Source organism: Schistocerca americana, chromosome 3 (assembly GCF_021461395.2).
Source record: "Schistocerca americana isolate TAMUIC-IGC-003095 chromosome 3, iqSchAmer2.1, whole genome shotgun sequence".
NCBI classification, from domain to species: Eukaryota; Metazoa; Arthropoda; class Insecta; order Orthoptera; family Acrididae; genus Schistocerca; species Schistocerca americana.
Window position 1 is genome coordinate 903030942 of NC_060121.1, and position 20200 is coordinate 903051141.

Genomic DNA, 20200 nt, shown 5'->3' on the forward strand with positions numbered 1-20200 from the left:
CGTTTTGCTGCCCTTCACGGCAAACCATCCTGATCTTCCATTTAAGCGAGACAATGCTCGTCGCGCCGGGTGAGAGTTTGTACTGCTTGTCTCCTTACTTGTCAAACCGTACCGTGGCCAGCAAGGTTGCTGATCTCTCTCTCCAAATGGAGCTTTATGGGCAGCGTCCTACAACCAGCTCGGTATTTTGACGATGTAACGCGCCAGTTGTACAGAATTTGCCACGATATCACTCAGGAGGACATGCAACAATTCTATCAATGGCAAGCCGAATAACTGCTTACATAGGGATCAGAAGTGCACCAAAGCGATATTGACCTGCTCCACCCGTGAACCCTTTTGTCTTGAATAAATCAAACAATTTTTCTGAAATTGTAATCATTTGTTTGCCTGTACACACTACGTCCCATTCCGATAATTCCTTCGTGGTGGGTCCCTCTTTTTTTTTTTTTTGTCTTGGAGTGTATTTTAGCAGAAAAATAAATTACGCAAGATGCAGATTTCCTTTACTGTGGTGCAAAAAACGGCCACCTTACAGGAAACGTGACTCATAAAATAGAAACATTCTAATTAGTGGAAAAATTATAAAAATTTAATTCATAGCCTTTTAGAGCTATAACAAAAGAGAGAAAACTTGTAATTGGAAGTGAAATCACTTATTCACTGTAGCTTAGATTATTACTTCGAGTAGGTGTGTCAGTTTTCTCCATACTCTCTTAAGCTCTAATGTATACAAATAACGGGAAGTGTCTCGAATCATTTTTTCATTTATTCGTTATAATTACGAAACATGAATCATTATTAGTTTGAATTACTGACAGGCAACAATGATAATATAGATGAAATCAGTGTGCTAGCGCTGGTAAGCGTAATGTGGGGCTGTGAAGGGAGGAAGGAGGGCTTTAAAAAATAAAATGAGGTGAGTGAGATCCGGACCGCATGACGAATCCACGCGACGAATTAGTCGCCGATGCTGTGGTACACCTGCCAGCCCAAGTGTGGCTCCTTGGTAGTTTCTTTAAATGTTGGGCTGATTCCCAGTCACCTTCTCACAGAATACTACACACAGACATTTAAAATGCGATAAACGCAGAACGTGGCTTACGTAAGTCAGTCAGATGACGCAAACAATTCCTTTCCATTGCGTTACCTGATGATCGTAGCCAGATGAAGAGCGGTTTAGCAACTTCCATATACGATCAGTTACGATTTCTTATCCGTTGTAAAGAGAAGTTTGAGCATAATATATCGTGATTTTGCGTACATAGTAATACGGTATAGCAAGATGCTGATAATCATCCATGCATGGACGTATTTTATTGAACGGGTACAGTGGTGATTGGTTTCCCAGATGCATCTGATGTTAGTATTCTCAAATTGGCACGTATGTTGGATGTATAATCTATATCAATGAAACGCAGCATGAGAAAGTTCATAAACATTGCAATAAAAGTGAATGGTGCGCCATACCTTGTGTCGACATTGGATTGGCTATTTAGGTTATCTTTCTTTCGGCAGTGATATAAACCGACAGTACATTTATATAAGAAGTATTTGTAACACGTGCATCGCAGTTAAAAAGAAGAGTAAAAACTGAAGATTTGTATGAATTGAGAACTTTCACGTTATTTAGCCTCTTTCTTGTGTTGTCGGCTAATTTGTGCAAGCCTGCTACGTTAGCTTTTTAAAACCACTTCCCGCGCTTCTCTAAATATGGTCAGTCGTTTGCGTCTCCACGCAGACACCTATGGTAAATAAATCCTCCTAAGTCAACTCAAATTTTGCTTCACGTGGGCCACAGTTTTGGGGGTAAGTCAGGACCAGTACTTGTCTAGCTACATACTCGATTAACAATTATTTATGAAATTTCTTCGTCTGTCATTCTTTCTTCCGGGAGCTGCACTTAATACGTTATAGATCTTTGAAAAGCAACCTACTTTGCTGCAGATGCTGGTGGGTTCGTAACTCATGATTGATATGAATGGTTTGCCCTATTCTTCTTAGCGTTTGTAAGTGCCTGAGACGAACGAATTATGCATCCTAGTTTGGAAGCTAGCGCGTATTTATAGTTGTATTTGTCAGCGCTGGCGAAGAGGTTCGTTGAGGTGTACATTGATCTCCATCACAGGTGCACTATTCAAACAAGCAGGTGCCGGCCTGGGTGGCCGAGAGGTTCTAGGCGCTACAGTCTGGAACCGCGCGACCGCTACGGTCGCAGGTTCGAATCCTGCCTCGGGCATGGATGTGTGTGATGTCCTTAGGTTAGTTAGGTTTAAGTAGTTCTAAGTTCTAGGGGACTGATGACCTCGGATGTTAAGTCCCATAGTGCTCAGAGCCATTTGAACCATTTGAACAAATCAGTAACTCTGGGTATTATCCCTAAATAACTACACCCATAGTCGCTGTCGAAGTATAGTTAACTTTTATTAATACATCTTTGAATAATATCAGGTAGGTAATCAGTCTCGGCTCGGGTTTGGTCTGGAACACATTGCTTGTTGCTTACAATAGCCTTGAGACTGCAATATTCGTTGGTTTCTTTGTCTGTTTGTATGTGTGCCTCTGAGTTGCTCGGTTTTGCTATAATGAATAATGATAGGTGTAGGCGATATCATGATAGTTTTGTACGAGTTGTTTATTTGAGGAGTACAGTACGGTACATTTCACTGTTTACGACATCCCTTCGTACCATTCAGTATTACACAAAGCACTATTCATACCTTCTTCTTCTTCTCTTCAGGTGTTAGGCGAAATTAACTGTCATGGTACTTATCGTTGCCGAGGTCTTCCGCTATGTCTTCTTCCACAGCAGTTATACTTTCCAACCTTTAAGACGAGTTTGTCACTCCATTCTTTGTGTTCGTTGGTTCCGTTTTCTCCTCTAATCTCGAAATTTTTTTTCTTCTCAAATATCTTAATTTCTTAGTCAGTCTTCTGTTGTGCAACGTTTGACTCGTCCCAGGAATTTCGCTTCTTGTACGGGAATACGGCGTTCTTGCGTTTTTTGATCACCCAGTCTCGCTTCCATCGATTCCTAGTATTACTTTTAAGGTTTCTGTTAATTGTTCCACACCCGGCCAAAGTTACTAAGCTTGATTTCCATATCGTTGCAGTAGCCATATGTCACGTCACATCCTAGGTAATTTGCTCTAAAATTTCTGATCGACCACTCTTTCAGTTCCGATGTGTTCTTTCCTCACAAAAGCCATTGTCTTAGTTTTTCTGTCGAGATATCGACGTAACCGTTCACATTTATTTGTTTCAATAAGTAATATCGACTACGTGAAAACGAATTTTAGACAATACGTTGTACATCAGCGAGGGAGAAGGAGTAACAACTGAGTGCTAAGTATGTCGCAGAAACCTTTCCGGCACTAGTTTTTGGTCTGGTGCGCGTAAGTACTACATCTAAACAGCAGCTACCTGCGAGACTCGCACGCCACTGAACTTCCACGGTGACGTCAATAAAGCCTATGAGTGAAGCGATGGGGCACTTATATGACCTACAGTGGAGATAGTTCACATTGTCTAATATGTTATTTATTCTGAAAACGAATTGTAATAGCCCTCCTAAAGGATTTTTCACTGTACATAGAAATAACGCATTGTTATTTTTTCCCTGCAAGTAGCCTAGGATGGAGCCTCAAGGAATATCTTCTGCAAATGTTCCCTTAATAGTGAGCTCTATCAGAGCTGCGAATCTTGTGGCACTGTGTTCCACTCATAATAGAACAGCACTATTGTCCAAGTAGCGTGATGTTGTGAGCTGACATGCTTACTAAATAAATTTTGTAAAGTTTCAGTTAGAAAGATACAAACAGAATTAAATTATTGTTGTATAGGTAAGAATATAAAATAATTCATTTATGGATGGTCTGAGCTCATGTTGAACTGAATAGTATTTATTATTACAGACTGTAGCAAAACAAGCATAAGAAAGGAAGAAGCCACTAGGCGTGTAGGAGTCCTACATTTTGCCTCTGTCGTTTCTGTTTGGGAACCGACTTTTCTACAAGAGAAAATGCGATGTAGGTAAGCGAAACGGACAGTGTGGAGGTAGGGGTAAAAGATGGCCTGGCCACGTTCTATTTTGGGAACACCTTTGAAATGGAAAATTCTTTACTGCAGCAGACTGAGCAGCACAGAAGTAGCTGCATAGCAGTGACTGTGAAGGGGCGTGTTTAGTGATGTGCTCCAGAAGTTTTTACTGTTTGTGCTAACATCTGCACAAAATAGTGGAGGAAGACGTTTATTAATACTGCTGTACTAAAAAGTCGTCTATGGTAATTATCAGCCGTGGTTGCTAGAATTTCCAGGCTGAGTTATGGGTTTGCACGGCGGTTGCGCAACTTTACTTCAAGTGTGCCGAACATGTGAAGCAGTGGCGACACTACTGTCGTATCGTTTTAAATGGAGACGTGAAAAGTTGAGAAGTCTCTCTTCACATCATATCATCAACTGCACTGCCGTTAATGCGGCAAGCTATCAACGTTTTCATTGTCATTAATATAAAGTAGGGTAAGGCTTAATTCGACTCGTTCTGTGATCAAGTGTGTCTCGTTCACTACATTGTCATTAAATGTACAGAGTGTCACTATTTAATTTCAAAATCCGTATCAGTTTTCCTTAACCTCGAGTGGGCGCGAGTACGTACAAAGTGCTACAATCATAAATAAAATTTTGTTGTACCATACCAGTGTCGTATTACAATTGCGAGCCCACACCTATTTCTTCATTATTGCTTCGCTAGCACAGTAGTAAATTGTGTTGCCATATGTCCAAATGAGCAACCGCAATATAAAACAGTGAACTAGGTGAGAAAAAAATTACGATCCGATTATGGAAATGACCCAGATTCCGAGCTAACTGCATGATCCCACAATCAGGCAGTTATCTACGGATGCTTAATAATCAAATAAACGGTTGTCAGAGATCTGACGCAACTCCGCTATTTAATACTTCGAATATGTCATTACTGTGGGGTAAAACTTGAATGCGGCAACAGAATGATATAGTGAAAAGTTTACTTTATCATTGTTCAATTAAAAAGTGATTTAGCTCATGTAATGTAAGTTTATTTTAACAAAGAGTAACCTGTGATTTTGCTCCCATATATTTACCGTGGTGACATAGAGACAACTATTCATTACTTGTCTACATAGTGAGTCACGGGCCGGCTCGTGTTATGGAAAACGGCGCACCTGCTCGAGTTTCGTAAATATTATGTTCGGATGTAATGATGACGAATGTAACAGCAGCAGCAGTAAGTCCAGTGTTTTCCTAGATTTAAAGAGGCCGTAATACCAGGCAGTTTAGATGGATTGCTTTGTCGCATCACCCAAGTAAAATTAATTTGTATAAAGTCATTTTCTTAAAGTTGGAAGACTACGTATTCTTTATTGAAATGAAGTACGAAATTAATGAAAGGAGGTCAATAATATCATGTCAGTCTAATTCTCAAAAGCAAGTTTCATTTTTATATTAAAGAAACCTTGAACTACTGTTCCAAACTGAATGAACAGATATAAAAGTCAAAATTCTTTCCTTCAGAATGTGGTGACCGCATATAGCAGATAGGAGTATTAAATTTCAATAGGAATATCCACGGGCAAGTTTAGTCGCAGTTCCTGTTCGAGTGGTGGATGGAGTCACTATGTTTAATAGAGAATCGAAATCGAGCAAAGCAGTGTAGTGTGACGAATACTTAATTGGCAATTAGAACGACCCAGGGGTTTGTCCAATAAATACTTAAGAAGAAGTTCGATATCCAGACCGCCTTTCAGTTAAATAAACATGCGGTTAAGATTAGTTACAGAGTGCATTGTTGTTGAGTATAGTGTTCAAAGCGCAAATTATGTTGTTAATTGGGTTCGTGACTATGCCTTTAAAGGCTGTGTAAGACAAACCAAGTTGTAGCAAGGTCGCACTGCTTTACTGACGCGATCTGACTGTTGAAATAATTGACAAAGAGAAAACACTATATGTGAGTGTAGGTACGAGGGGTATACGGTCTATGTCCTCAAGCAGTGGCATCATACATGAAATATCAGGTAACTGCAGCGTGAAAATCTTATGGTTCCATAGTAATCGGCTGGCGCTATATTACAAAAATCTCCGATCTACACACTGTACGAGATCTGAACTCAGACATAGCGAATGAAGGTATGTCAGTAGTGAGGCGAAATTTCCATGGTACGATACAGTGGAGAAGTATAAGTTAAATGGCAGTAACTACTGGGTTATTGCGTCACAGTTGTTAAAATTTGCCCAGTCGACCTTGCAGAGATCGCTCTGTAACGCGTAAAAAGAAATTAAGAAATGATAAACACGAACACTGTGGATGTACTTTTCATCTAGATATACCCGTACCAAGACTCGGAAGAAGATTCCACTAACAACGTAAGATATTATAGGGTTCGTCATCTCTAAAGCATGGAATTACAGCTAAATATCAGACTTCCTATTCAGTTCCAAGGGTTATACATTGAGTTTAGATGCAAAAGTAAGCGACGCCTTTGTTCAACACCAAGAGAAGCCATTTCCATACAAAGTGTATGTAAGGTTTTAAAGTGCAGCTCCTCTCCCGTACGCTGTGCTACTATCCGTCTAATGATATTCCCTCGTCACTCGTCGCCTTGCTAGATGAGATATTCTTTCACTGGTGTTGAAGTTTAATTTACTTCAATAGTGCCTCGACTCTGTATTGCTGGTTGTTATTTATAGTTATCAGAGACGGTTGACTTTTCATGACTCAGACAGCTTTCTTTTCGTCAGTACGCCTAAAAAGTAATATCTAATAATGTTGAAACGCAATTAACGAAAAAAGAAAGGTTGTTTATCATTCCAAGATAGATTACACCAACCTCATCACACGTAACGTGCAACGATTATTCTCCATACTTTCACATCAGAACCCTATATATAACTACAAAACCAAATGCTTACCCTTCCAGTCTTTAAGCAAAATGATCCTCAGAAAAATGTTTATCGTTGTTATCCACGAATATTGTATTCACTCCTGTCTACGTACTGCCAACAATTGCTCACAGATTAAACGCTGCTACAAATCTACTGAAATGTGCCAGAGAAGTTTACACATCTTCTACTACTGTATTGGAAGTCGATATTGACTACTAATGACGTGATGAAATAAGTAAACGGATGCTTAGAAAATAAACACAAATACGTCATGTATGTTGAAATATGTCATATATGTTGTCAACAGTCAGACCCTTTCCAAGCTCCTTAGGGCAGTTTGAAACTTAGTTTCCTGATAGATGATATCAAATCATACACCCATGGGGCAGTTGGGATGATCTTTGTATAATAGACTACTGGCCATTAAAATTGCTATACCAAGAAGAAATGCAGATTATAAACGGGTATTCATTGGACAAATACATTATACTAAAACTGACAAGTGATTACATTTTCACGCAATTTGGGTGCATAGATCCTGAGAAATCAGTACCCAGAAGAACCACCTCTGACCGTAATAACGGCCTTAATACGCCTGGGCATTGAGTCAATCAGAGCTTGGATGTCGTTTACAGGTACAGCTGCCCATGCAGCTTCCACACGATACCACAGTTCATCAAGAGTACTGAATGGCGTATTCTGACGAGCCAATTGCTCGGACACCATTGACAGACGTTTTCAATTGTTGAGAGATATGGAGAATGTGCTGGCCAGGGCAGCTGCCGAACATTTTCTGTATCCACAAAGGCCCGTACAGGACCTGCAACAAGCGTTCGTGCATTATCCTGCTGAAATGATGGGTTTCGCAGGGATCGAATGAAGGGTAGAGCCACGGGTCGTAACACATCTGAAAAACAACGTCCACTGTTCAAAGTGCCGTCAATGCGAACAAGAGGTGACCGAGACGTGTAACCAATGGGCCCCATACCATCACGCCAGCTGATACGCCAGTATGGCGACGACGAATACACGCTTCCAATGTGCGTTCACCGCGATTTCCCCAAATACGGTTGCGACGTCATGATGCTCTACACAGAACCTGGATTCATCCGAAAAAATGACATTTTGCCAATCGTGCACCCAGGTTCGTCGTTGAATACACCATCGCAGGCGCTCCTGTCTGTGATGCAGCGTCAAGGGTAACCGTAGCCATGGTCTCCGAGCTGACAGTCCATGCTGCTGCAACCGTCGTCGAACTATTCGTGCAGATGGTTGTTGTCTTGCAAACGTCCCCATCTGTTGGCTCAGGGATCGAAACGTGGCTGCACGATCCGTTATAGCCATGCGAATAAGATGCCTGTCATCTCGGCTGCTAGTGATACGAGGCCGTTGGGATCCAGCACGGCGTTCCGTATTACCCTCCTGAACCCACCAATTCCATATTCTGGTAACAGTCATTGGATCTCGACCAACGCGAGCAGCAGTGTCGCGATACGATAAACCACAATCGCGATAGGCTACAATCCGACCTTTATCAAAGTCGAAAACGTGATGGTACGCATTCCTCCTCCTTACAGGAGGCATCACAACAACGTTTCACCAGTCAACGCCGGTCAACTGCTGTTTGTGTATGAGAAATCGGTTGGAAACTTTCCTCATGTCAGCACGTTGTAGGTGTTGCTACCGGCGCCAACCTTGTGTAAATGCTCTGAAAAGCTAATCATTTGCATATCATAGCGTCTTCTTCCCGTTGGTTAAATGTCGCGTCTGTAGCACGTCATCTTCGTGGTGTAGCAATTTCAATGGCCAGTAGTGTATTTATCAACCACGTATTTTGTAGGTTGAGAAAATACTCTCGAGTTTCGCTGAAGCGGTGAATGTTATTGTGAGAGCTATGTTGCTAATGTCCCGCTGGCTCATGAAGGTGTTATCTGTGTCGGCGGCAACGCGCGCTACACAAATAACGCTCGAATTTATTGTGTCGCGACGACCTGCTGCAGCACTCCCGAGGGGCATTACTCACCGGAACGAGCGATTTTTAACGGCATCGATTCCGCGATCTGAGCATTAAATTTCGTATTCAGAGAAGAAAAACGTTTAATGACAGGTGCTGCCATCGCCGCAGCCTCTGCGGAATCGTAGAAGGGTTAGTGGTGGGGGATGGAAAGCAGTGAGTTGGGGGGGGGGGGGAAGGGGGGGGGGAGGGTTCAATTCATGCCAACCGCTAGCGCTCCCTGTGGGGCGTTGTCCGCATACATCTGCATGTGTAGTCTGCAAATCACTGTGCGGCCTCTGGCTGTCGCTACAAGGTAGCTGCTGCTTCGATTTCACTTTTCTGTCAACAATACTCTTCGTATGCTACACATATACCGGGTGATCAAAAAGTCAGTATAAATTTGAAAACTTAATAAACCACGGAATAATATAGGTAGAGAGGTAAAAACTGACACACATCCTTAGAATGACATGGGGTTTTATTAGAACAAAAAAAAAAAACAACAAAGTTCACAAAACGTCCGACAGATGCCGCTGGACAGCAAAACGTCAGTGACTGCACATGATAATCGTGTATAAAAGGAGCAGTAATGTTACAGAATCGCATCATCCCCAGCCTGGCTGATAAACACCTGCTGGAAAGATACGATATTTATGCAAGATGGCGCTCTACCCCATATTGCTAGACGCGTGAAAGATCTCTGGCGCACGTCGTTTGGTGATGATCGTGTGCTCAGCCGCCACTTTCGTCATGCTTGGCCTCCCAGGTCCCCAGACCTCATTCTGTGCGATTATTGGCTTTGGGGTTACCTGAAGTCGCAACTGTATCGTGATCGACCGACATCTCTAGGGATGCTGAAAGACAACACCCGACGCCAATGCCTCACCATAACTCCGGACATTCTTTACAGTGCTGTTCACAACATTATTCCTCGACTACAGCTATCGTTGAGGAATGATGGTGGACATATTGAGCATTTCCTGTAAAGAACATCATCTTTGCTTTGTCTTACTTTGTTGTGCTAATTATTGCTATTCTGATCAGATGAAGCGCCATCTGTCGGACATTTTTTGAATTTTCGTATCTTTTTTTTTTTGTTCTAATAAAACCCCATGTCATTCCAAGCATGCGTGTCAATTTATATCTCTCTATCTACATTATTCCGTGACTTATTAAGTTTTCAAATTTATACTGATTTTTTGATCACCCGGTATTTACTTTCATTTGCACATTCATTTTATCCTGAGATATCTCACAAGGTGTACCACTGGGTAGATGACAATCGTGAAGGTTCTGCGCACATGCTGTAGAGCATGTCAGCTTAAAGCTCTTTATTTTATTTTCAATTTCAAATTGTAGTTTGTTAGTACTTAGCTACCGAATTGATTGACAGGTAGTGAACTTACTTCTTTACATCGCATTTGTTACTAATAAATTCGACGCCTTTACAAAAACAATCACAGATTTCTTGTTTTAAATTATTATTATTAATGAAAGGAAACCTTGATATGAGAACAGCTAAAAATTGATTTTTACTATCGTTTATTTCCACATAGAAACTTCATGCCTGTTCGTTCAGTGTAAGACATATTCAGTCTACACCACTGTACCTTCATCTACATCTACATGGATATTCTGCAAATCACATTTGAGGGCTTGCCAGAGGGTTCATCGAACCACCTTCACAATTCTCTATTATTCCAATCCCGTATAGCGCGCGGAAAGAACGAACACCTATATCTTTCCGTACGAGCCCTGATTTCTCTTACATTATCTTGGTGATCGTTCCTCCCTATGTAGGTCGGTGTCAACAAAATATTTTCGCATTCGAAGGAGAAAGTTGGTGATTGGAATTTCGTGCGAAGATTCTGTCGCAACGAAAAACGCCTTTTTTAATAATATCGAGCCCTAATCCTGTATCATTTCTGTGACACTCTCTCCAATATTTCGCGATAATACAAAACGTGCTGCCTTTCTTTGAACTTTTTCGATGTACTCCGTCAGTCCTATCTGGCAAGGATCCCACACCGCGCAGCAGTATTCTAAAAGAGGACGGACAGGGGTAGCGTAGGTAGTCTCCTTAGTAGGTCTGTTACATTTTCTAAGTGTCCTGCCAATAAAATTCAGTCTTTGGTTAGCCTTCCCCACAACATTTTCTACGTGTTCCTTCCAATTTCAGTTGTCCGTAATTGTAATACCTAGGTATTTAGTTGAATTTACGGCTTTTAGATTAGACTGATCTATCGTGAAACCGAACTTTAACAAGTTTCTTTTAGCACTCATGTTGATGACCTCACACTTTTCGTTATTTAGGGTCAACTGCCACTTTTCGCACCATTCCGATATTTCTTCTAAATCGTTTTGTAGTTTGTTTTGATCATCTGATGACTCTATTAGTCGATAAACGACAGCGTCATCGGCAAACAATCGAAGACGGCTGCTAAGATTTTCTCCAAAGTCATTAATATAAATAAGGAACAGCAAAGAGCATACAACACTACCTTGGGGAACGCCATAAATCACTTCTGTTTTACGCGATGACTTTCCGTCAGTTACTACAAGCTGTGACCTCTCTGACAGGAAATCACAAATCCAGTCACATAACTGAGACGATATTCCATAAGCACGCAGTTTCACTTCGAGCCGCTTGTGTGATACCAGTAGTCCATTAATTTAGCTTCAAGTTCATTAGGCCACTAATAGTTAACGTCAGATGATTTACTTTTGCTATTGCTGTTACTGATGGCCTTATAAAGGCATGGTTACTGTTTTAGGTATGTTTAGCTATCACTTGCAGCCAGTGTAAGCATGGAGTCGTCGATAGTAAATTTCAGTTCTGCGTCCAGTAACTTCGCCTATTCTTTATCTGATGACAGCATCAAAGATTTATTCGTTACGGAAATATTCTCGACCGATTTCACGACTGTCGTTCATATAGACTATATTCCATGAAATCACTGGATTAACTCTCTACTCCACCGTAACTACGAGTCTGGAATTCCTCACCAGCTTGCCATTCCGCATCAGCAAGGTTCAAACTCATGCTAGGCGTAAGGCAGCTCAAAAACTACAATATGTTAACTTCAAGTCGGCCAATCAGCTTCTTTTTCATGAATCGGTAAAATTTGGCAGAAGTCGGAAGGTGATTTGTTTTTGGTTGCAGTCAACATCGACTACCTGGCAGCATTCTGTGAGGCAAACAAGAGGCGTATTTAGGTCTATGTAGACTAGGCAGCTGCCGAAGGCGGCGGATTTTGAAAGGCAGAAGCTTTTAACGGGTGGCATATTAGCTGTTACATTAAACGTTTTATTTACCATTTTGCAAAGGAATGCGAACTTAAGCCACAATGACATGGATATGAATAATACTGAAACTTCACGAAAGGCAAAGGTCCCGAGTTCGAGTCTCGGTCCGGCACACAGTTTTAATCTGCCAGGAAGTTTCATATCAGCGCACACTCCGCTGTAGAGTGAAAATTTCATTCTAGAAACATCCCCCTAGGCTGTGGCTAAGCCATGTCTCCGCAATATCCTTTCTTTCAGGAGTGCTAGTTCTGCATGGTTCGCAGGAGAGCTTCTGTAAAGTCTGGAAGGTACGAGACGAGGTACTGGCAGAAGTAAAGCTGTGAAGACGTGGCATGAGTCGTGCTTGGGTGACTCAGTTGGTCAGTCTGCGTTCGGCAGGGCAGCAGTGCGCACCGCGCTCGGCCGTCCACGCCGCTGCGCGCGCGGAGTGTTTTGTTTACTTCGTCGTCACCGCGCTTCTCAGTCGAAAAAGCTCTAATGGCCAACTCTTACAGGAAGAACACTCTTAAGTTCACCTTCTCAAATGAATACGCACGACCCAAAGCACTGGCCGTCGAACGCTTCCTACGCGAAGACGTGAAGATCCCCCGTGACGAACTCATCGGCATACACCTATCGATCATTAGCAGCGTCGTTTATGTTAAGATGACTTCCGACGCTGCCTGCAATGAGATTATTCAAAGGACACGACATGGACTAAAATTTCGGCACTCCGACGGAAACGTCGGGCCTGTGGATGTCGACCATGCAGGATTTGGCCTTCGGACGATCCGTGTATTCGAACTGCCTTTCGAGGTGAATGAAGATGAAGTCATCGCGGCGCTAAGCCCGTTCGGAAAAGTCCAGAGCCACGTAGCCGAGACATGGGCACAGTTTACGACGTATCCAGTGCTTAATGGTGTGAGACAAGTCCGAATCGATCTCAAACGCCACGTTCCATCGTACATTTCTATCGGCGGCTGCCGTGCGGTGGTCATTTACGACGGACAACCTCGAACATGTTCCGGTTGTAGCAAAGAAGGCCACGTCCGTAATGAATGCCTGCAGCGCCGCATCGCACAACTAAGACACGACGACACGAACACCGACAGAACCACAACCACCCTTCCAGTCACCTATGCGGCGACACTGCACGTCCAGCCCTCACAAGACGCCATTCATGAGCGTCTCTCTGGTCCGATACACCCGGAGGCGTCCCAGTAACCTTGACACCGGCGACGCCGCCCGTGAACATGTCCAACAGCCGGACACGCCCACGCTAGAAGATCACAAGGATACCAACGAGACTGTTCTGGAGAATGACGACCGCATCAGAACACCCGCGGCTTTTGTACCGGAACGACGTGAATCTCTTCCTTCCTCAGACACCGAAACTCATTGCCGAAAGCAGAAGTAGCCCAAACGACGAAAAAAACGTCGCAAGACATCAGAATCGACCATTGAGCCCCCTCCGCAGGACGAAGAGATGCCACATCAGTCCGACGGAGAACACGATAACACTTTCTCCTCTGCCACGGAGACGCGTCATCCGCAAGACGGTAAACCGTCCAACAGAGATCGTGCGCAAGTCCCGCCCCCAGAAGCCATGGAACATAGCACGCCTGTTGTCACCGACGCAATTGAGCCGACTCGGTTAGTGCTGCCACCTCTCGCCGATGTCAAACCTGTCGGACATTTTTCATAGTCGGATGACACGGATTTCCCACCTCCATCCGATGCGGAAATGAGATCTGTTCCTCCATTAGACCAACACTAAAATGGGGGAAGTTTCTACGGCGACTCTTGCGACTTCTATGGACTTCACGCATCCACCACGACAATCTTCACCAGCTACGAACCTATCGGAAGCACGGATCTCCCATCGGGCGTACCGAATAGATACTATCAATACTAATAATATCGGCTCCCAAGTTAAGCTTCAACTGCTCCGTGACACAATAAGAGCAGCGGACATCGACATCGCCCGGTTACAAGAACTGAGGACAGCAACTTGGACTGGGTGTTATGGATATGAGACGTACGCCGCCCCTGCAGCTATGGAACACACAGGCGCAGCCATCTTCCTACGAGAAGGGATCGCAGTTTCCGATGTCTCATACCTCCCACCATAACAGTTGAAGGACTCAAAATCATAAATCTCTACGCCCAATCGGGCACTGATAAACGGAGGGATCGCTCCCAGTTCTACGCAGAAGATATCACGCCTTTATTCCTCGGCCGATACGAGCACCTCATCTTAGGTGGAGATTTCAACTGTGTTCTCGAGCGCAGAGACCAATACCCCCATTTCACCACATGTCCGGAACTTCGCTTCCTCGTCCGCCGCCTTCGTCTCCTCGATACTTGGCGAGTGGTACACGGCGACCGCCCGGGGTATACACACATCACGAGCCACTCCGCCAGCCAACTTGATAGAATATACATCTCTGACGCTCTGAAATCAGTTCTCCTCGATGCGGAACGTTGGCCGTCTGCCTTTTCGGATCATGACATCTACATCTGTACCATGAACCTACGTCGACAATATGGCGCAGTGCAGGACCTTGGAAACTCAATGTCGCGCTACGCAGGACCCTGAATGTCGACAACAGGTCACCGACACGTGGCACACCTGTGTTCAACGCATTATGCGTTACGAGACCACACTGCAGTGGTGGTTGCTGTGCGCCAAACCGGCCATCCGACGCACATTGACACACTATGGCAGAGCCAAAGCCAGGTGGAATCACCATACAACTGATTTCTACTATAGAGCTCTACGTGAACTCATGGATCATCCTTCATCCGCGGATCGTCTAAAAGAAGCTCAACGCATCAAGGCAAAGATTTTAACCTTTACCAGATGCCGTCTATGGGGAGCCATTGTACGAGAACGCAGCCAAGATAGGATTAACGGTGAAGAACCTTCTACGCATCATATTGTTCAAAATGTTCGTCGAAGCCGACAGGCTTTAATGACAACTTTAGACTTACCTGATGGACGACGGTTGACTTCGCAAGCTACCATTGCGGACGCATTCACAACGTACTATAGACTTCTCTATCGAGAAGTACCCGCCGGTGCAGAGGCCATTGCTGAGGTTGCCCAGGAGACACTTGGTAGTCTCAACGCAGCAGCTGCAACCTTCCTGACTTCTGAAGTGACCACCGACGACGTCCAAGGCGCTGTGGCCAAAGGGTCTCTGAATCGATCTCCCGGCCCGGATGGTTTGCCTCTCGAATTTTACAGAACCTTCTAAGATTTGATGATGCCACGATGGAGGGACATGTACCGGGAACTTTTGTCCGGCGCGGCGAACCCGCCACCAATGTTCATGGAAGGCTTACTTATACCAATCACGAAACCCGCAGGAGGAACACGACTCGACAGTTATCGGCCGATCACGTTACTCAATTCCGACTTCAAGATTTTCACACCTTCCAGCAGTGCGACTCAAACATGTCTTACGAGACATTGATTCCCACGAACAAACATCCTTAGGCGGCGATCGTAATATACAGACAGCCCTCAGTGAATAACGAGATGTGATCGCTGTGGCAACACACTCGCGACTGCCAGGCGCTTTAATCTCCATCGACTTCAAACAAGCGTTTGACCGCGTCAATCATGCATTCCTCAACGCAGTGATGGACCGAATGGCACTTCCCCCGACGTTCACGCAAGTGTTTATGCGGCTCCTTCTTGGAGCAACGTCCAGACTTCTCGTCAACGGCAGACTTACAGAACCTATAAGGATTGAACGCTCAGTACGGCAGGGTTGCCCTTTGTCGACGGTGCTTTATGCCATTGCGATGGAACCACTCATTTGCGGATTACGGCGACGTTTGACAGGTATTCCACTCCGGGATCATATGTTCCGCTGCCGAGCTTACGTGGACGACTTGGCCCTCGTCGTACGTTCAGCGGCCGACGTACAAGCTACGATGTAGTGGATTACCCGTTACAGTGCAGGGGCAGGGAGCGCTATGAACGTGGCAAAATCATGCGCCATGAAGATCGTCCGCGGCCTTCTCACAGACAGCGTAGTCCCATTTCAACTGGTGGACACCCTTCGTTGTCTCGGATTGGTGTACACGCGAGACATTCGCCGCATCTCGGCGATCAATTTTCGGGCACTACTGCAACGCAACCGGGCCAACATACAAAATCACATACTACGCCCGCTGAATATGTGCCAGAGAGTCACCTTCGTCAATACCCATCTGGCAGCCCGGATACCCCATATAGCACAAATTCTGCCCATCACTGCGAGAATGGCGGCCAGATTACAGGCGGCTTTCGGCTATTTTATTTGTTCTGGACGCATCTTCAAAGTCCATTATGAAGCTCTCACCTTACCGAAGCGGGACGGTGGCCTCGATCTGGTTAATGTGAGAGCCATGACTACGGCACTTTACACCAATACTATGCTCCGGTTATGAAAAAACCAAAATGCTAGTTTTACTGGAATGTTGACCACTGAGCTCGCACGTGTTTCGAGACGCCCACCGACCTCTCTGGCACACATCCCACCTCCGATGTCACATATCGGCCGTTTCTTTTTGGAGTATAGCTACATATGCACCGAGCTCCCCAGGACCAGGAAGACGACCACCCGCGACATCTATTGCCTTCTCTGAAAGTCTCCAGCCCCAGGTTTCATGGCCTACAGTTTGGAAAGTGATCCACCAACCACATCACACCACTGACACCACCTCTATGTGGTACCTTCTCGTCAACGGCAAGTATACTGCGAGACAGAAACTGCATCGCATCGCACTGGTGGACTCACCCCTGTGCCTCAAGTGCAATGTCGAAGATACAGATTTACATCGTTTTGAGTGTGTGCCAGCAGCAGCTGTCTGGACCCTCGCACTGAAGATTGTGGCTTTCTACCTCCGAGTACCACCACATCACGTTTCTCCTACCATGATCATATATCCCGACTAGACCTACTTTCCATCGGCTAAGTGGCACGCCATCATATGGACCAGTGGCATGGCTGTCAACTACCTCTTCCAGGACGACATCGTTGATCCGGCGGACTTTTCGACACGCCTCCAAGTACATCACCACACCCTTCGCCGACATCGACACTATCGGGCCACTTTCGCTAACTATTTACAGAGTATTTTCACCAACCCGCGTCAAAGCTGGAATCTCAACGAACTGAGCCAGCCAAGACTGGACGATCCCAAGTCCCCCTTTAATGGTCAGTGATAGAATGCGTTTTGTTCTGATGGCGCGCCAAAGTGGAACATGGCGCGGAAAGTATTCCTATTTTATTTCACTTCTCTTTTCTCCTCCTCTTCTAAGTTTTTTTTTCCTTACACATGTAACAAACACATAATTAAATAAATAAATAAATAAAAAGAAGGCCGTTGTGGAAATATAGCTACCTTTTATGATTTACGTTTTCAAAGGATATTGTTATTTTTATGAAGAATGTCGTCTTTTATTTACATACACAAGAGGTTTCTATTTGTTTTCTCCTTACCTGCAACTTAAAAAAAAGACAAAAAAGTTGAAAAAAGTAGGAAAAAATAAAAAATAAAAACGAAAAAGAAAACAAAAAAAACACAAAACTAAAAAAAAGTCGGTAGAGCACTTGCCCGAGAAAGGCAAAGGTCCCGAGTTCGAGTCCCGGTCCGGCACACTGTTTTAATCTGCCAGGAAGTTTCATATCAGTGCACACGCCGCTGTAGAGTGAAAATTTCATTCATGAATAATACTGATAACTTAAATTTCGTAGCTGTGTAGCCAGGCAACGGAAAAAAGACAAGTTTTGTTCTAGTAATGAATTTACGTCAACACAATACGTCTTACTCACTTTATTCAGTGTTATGCCTCCTCTTGTGATATACGTTAGGAAGGCAAGGTTTGTTCCTCGCAACTACCGTATTATACGGACTACGAGACGCTACGGACTATAAGACGCACCAAGACTGTTTTATCCACAAAAAAAATGGCTCTGAGCACTAAGGGACTCAACTGCTGAGGTCATTAATCCCCTAGAACTTAGAACTAGTTAAACCTAACTAACCTAAGGACATCACACACATCCATGCCCGAGGCAGGATTCGAACCTGCGACCGTAGCGGTCTCGCGGTTCCAGACTGCAGCGCCAGAACCGCGCGGCCACTTCGGCCGGCTTTTATCCACAGACACTCTTGTTTGACGGTAGGTCAATTCAAACTTCCCTTCAGGGTGAATTTATATTGGGTTTATGCATCAACCAGGTGTTCCATTTCTCTGTCATATACACTTTAAACGGTTTATATACCGAGACACCAAGAGTTCGCAACTGTGCAGAAAGTCCTCACGGAATGAGTGCAACCTCTGTAGTTCCCTGTCTCAGTTTCTCTTTCACAGAGTTCTTCAAATAACTACTAAAATAATCTATTACAAGAAGAGAATTCGTCTTCAATGAAGTACCTTTCCTTCGCTCCCATACTCTGTTAATCCATAATTTCATACAGTCTCGACCATCCAGCCCTTGTCATGCACGTGAACAACACCTGGCATATTTCACAAAGTTTTAGCATAGTTTTGCCTTAGAAATGATCACTGGATTAAGTTTACCACACTCAGCACAATATGAAAGGACAACAGTGTAGTTCACAGTTTTCATGTTCACTTGTTTTTATAGTCACAGTTTTAGCACCTTTCTTGGCAACATTTCTGTTATTCGGCTAACCAAATGTCACCGGAGTTTTGTCCATATTCATTATTTGGCTTAGTTCCACTTTGGTTTTCTTTCGATGTTAAATAATAAAGCGATGAGAAGACGATATTATCTGTTATGACGCTTGTGGCATTCTCAGAGATATTTTGATTTCGGTTCTCTTGCTCAGCCCATGACGCTACATAAACCTGCACCACCAACCAACTCCACCCTCAACGTCTGTTAAGTCCCTCTATAGCATTACCTTACTAGCGTGTGTTTGAATCATTTTCGTATTAATCCCAGTGTCACTTTGGCGGTCTCTTGAATCCATTTCAATACGTCATCTTCTAGTTTTAGCCATTTTGCATTCAGTCCTCTGCACATTTTGTGGTGTCACCGCCAGACACCACACTTGCTAGGTGGTAGCCTTTAAATCGGCCGCGGTCCATTAGTATACGTAGGACCCTCGTGTCGCCACTGTCAGTGATTGCAGACCGAGCGCCACCACACGGCAGGTCTAGAGAGACTTCCTGGCACTCGCCCCAGTTGTACAGCCGACATTGCTAGGAATGGTTCACTGATAAATACGCTCTCATTTGCCGACACGATAGTTAGCATAGCCTTCAGCTACCTCATTTGCTACGACCTAGCAAGGCGCCATTACCAGTTTATATTGTAATAATGTCTAAACAAGAGCGATGTTCTCCAATTGTGGATTAAAGTTAAGTATTCCAAGAACTACGTTCTTTTATTTATAGGATAATTACTTTACCTTGTTCCAGACCTCACGCCAATCTACGTGAGCTTAAAAGCGTGCATTTCGGCCTCCTCTAGCAACACGGTGTTGGCTCTTCTGCCAACACTTCACATTTAGTCTTCCTCATTTTTTTCAGTTATTCTTCACTAGCCCGCCAATCATGAGTGGTTTCTTCTACTTTTGGAGGGTTGAAGTACCGCTTAATTGCCCTGTTTTCATGTTCTTCTGCATATGCTATTACTTTCAATTTATAGCCCTCATCATATGAATATGGCTGGTTCACATGGCTCTGAGCACTATGCGACTCAACTTCTGAGGTCATCAGACGCCTAGAACTTAGAACTAATTACACCTAATTAACCTAAGACATCACACACATCCATGCCCGAGGCAGGATTCGAACCTGCGACCGAAGCGGTCGCGCGGTTCCAGACTGTAGCGCCTAGAACCGCTTGGGCACCTCGGCCGGCTCATACGAAGACCTATAATTTGTTTTTCCATTACGAAACTATTAACAAAAATATTGTATTGTTACCGATAGCACAGATCACATTAATTTTAAGTTTACTCTCACTG